Raw genomic sequence first — 2332 nt, forward strand, 5'->3', positions numbered from 1 at the left:
ACCACTTCAGACCCAGACACACACAGCTCAAGACATCTTGCCACACCCAGGGCAGCTAGACAGCACAGGATGAACAGACCTTGACCTAGACAAAGATACAAACTGAAAGTTGTCCAACTATTCAGGCACTGAGATGCCTGCCCCATTACAAGTCCAGAAACAAACCCAGCAGCTCTGCAGCACAATCCAGAAAGTGCACCTCTACCATGGCAGAGATGTGCTGGGGGCCCAGGTCTTGAGCTCCACATACAAACTGAAAGTTGTCCAACTATTCAGGCACTGAGATGCCTGCCCCATTACAAGTCCAGAAACAAACCCAGCAGCTCTGCAGCACAATCCAGAAAGTGCACCTCTACCATGGCAGAGATGTGCTGGGGGCCCAGGTCTTGAGCTCCACCCAGCCACATGCCATCCAACACTTCCACAAGCATACACACTCACCCACAACATTCCCCCATAACGCCCCAAGGGCTTGGGCCACCCCTGACCTGTACATTTCTGGACTGGTGTGTCGTAGCCACCACAAGCAAGCTTTTAGGGTTCCACAACTCTTTTCATTAGACTGGATGCTGAGTTAAAACACATATAAAGGACACTGGACACACGTGTGCTTCTACCACCACCACTCCTTAGCCTCAGTTTTCTCTTTCTGGCTCTGGCCCAGTTTTCCTCCTTCCTCTGCCACAGAAACAAGAGCCAGAGAAAGAGGGAGGAAAGAGAAGAGCCAAAAAGAAACATAAAGAGGGAGGAAAGAAAATAATTGAAATAAAATAATTGAAATAAAATAAGGGGAGAAACATAAATAGGAAACAAACAAAAAAACAATAAAGGAGAGGCAAATAGACACCTTTTCATATATGGTGGGGATGCAATATTATTGAATACTGGGAAAAGAAATTGGAATAGGTAGAATAGGATGTATAAAAATACATTTTCTAACAGTATATTTCTGAGAGTACAATACAGAACGATTACCTGAAAGTCAGTGGTACACCGTATCACTATTAATAATATAGCCAGAATTACATTATCCCAAAAGTGGAATAGCACACGCTTCCAAAGTTAAGTGATTTGGTCTCAAACTGTGAGAAATTATGTTAATGGGTAATATTTCTGTAATGAAACAAGTCTTTTAGAAGAAGACCCAAGCACAAAATCTGTTTTTTCAGCAGTGTACTCCTTTAGTTGAATACTGGAACCAAAATTTTCAGTCAGAGACTGTTTAATTAAAAAAAAGTTAAATTACAGATAAGTGGCAGGGGGTTTCTTTTAAGCCTCTCAATCTGGGATCTTCTAAGTGGGTGTCTTCTGTAATTTGTGTTTTTGTATTTTCTAATAAAAACAAAAGGAAAAAAGAAAATCAATATAGAAATACAGAAAAAATATAGAAAGGAAAGGATTAAAGAAGAGTTTAGAGGAAAAGGGGGAAATGAATAGCAAATGCAAGAGTGAAAGACAAAAAACAGAGGACAGAAGAAGAAAAATGAAGGACATGAAAAGATTAACAGAGAAATGATGAATGAGAGAAGAAAACATACAGAAATGAAAAGAAGAAGAGGGAAATATTAATAGAGAAATAAAAAAGGAAGACTGGGAGTTAAATGCATATAGAGGACAAAAAAAGATGAAGAAAAATGAAAGACTAATAAATATGAAACATGAAAACATATCAAGAAAAGGAAAAGAGGGAAAGATTAATAGAGAAATAAAGACAGAAGAGTAAGGGGATAACATTTTTAAACATAAACAGAAAAATGAGGAAGGGAAGACAAACATATACAGAACAAAAACAAAGGACGATTACTAAAGGAGATATGAATAAAGAAAGAAAGAACGTAGATTGAAGACAAAAAATAAAGAATAAATGGGGGGAGGGAGTATAGAGCAAGAAAGATAGATGAAAGAAACTGAACGGAGAAACAGAAAAGAGCAAGAGTCCAGTAGCACCTTGAAGACTAACCAAGCTAATAAAGACCCACAAACTAACAAAGACGGAAAAAAGACCACCTAACAGCTGATAAAAGACTAGGAAAACGAGCTCCCCCTGCCACACATTTTGTGAGTCTCTAAGGTGCTCCTGGACTCCCGCTCTTTCCTATTTCTCCCTTCAGTTCCTTTCATTTAGGAGTGAAATAAACAAGAGGCTCCTTTTTCGGGCCGGGGAAAGAGCGGAGCGCCTCGGCGGGGAGGCGTGGCCGGGCCTGGCCCACATTCCCCGACCCCGGCCTGGCCCCGCATTCCTCCCGCCCTCCCCCGCGCGGCCCCCCCTTCTCCCCCCTCCACCGGGGGGGGCGGCGGCGGCGGCGCGCACCTGGATGACCTCGTTGACCTC

At 42.1% G+C, this 2332-nt stretch overlaps 1 protein-coding gene across 1 annotated transcript in view; it reads right to left on the reverse strand.

Moving 5' to 3' along the window:
- The window catches only part of ARIH1 (ariadne RBR E3 ubiquitin protein ligase 1), a 55501-nt gene extending 53175 nt beyond the window's left edge, over positions 1 to 2326 (reverse strand). Inside the window, exon 1 of the mRNA XM_015427439.1 lies at positions 2312 to 2326. The gene's annotated coding sequence lies outside the window, so the exon portion shown is untranslated. The remainder of the gene's footprint in view (positions 1 to 2311) is intronic.
- Between the last annotated feature and the right edge of the window lie 6 nt (positions 2327 to 2332).

Source organism: Gekko japonicus, unplaced genomic scaffold (assembly GCF_001447785.1).
Source record: "Gekko japonicus isolate JY-2015 unplaced genomic scaffold, Gekko_japonicus_V1.1 scaffold2822, whole genome shotgun sequence".
Lineage (NCBI taxonomy): Eukaryota > Metazoa > Chordata > Lepidosauria > Squamata > Gekkonidae > Gekko > Gekko japonicus.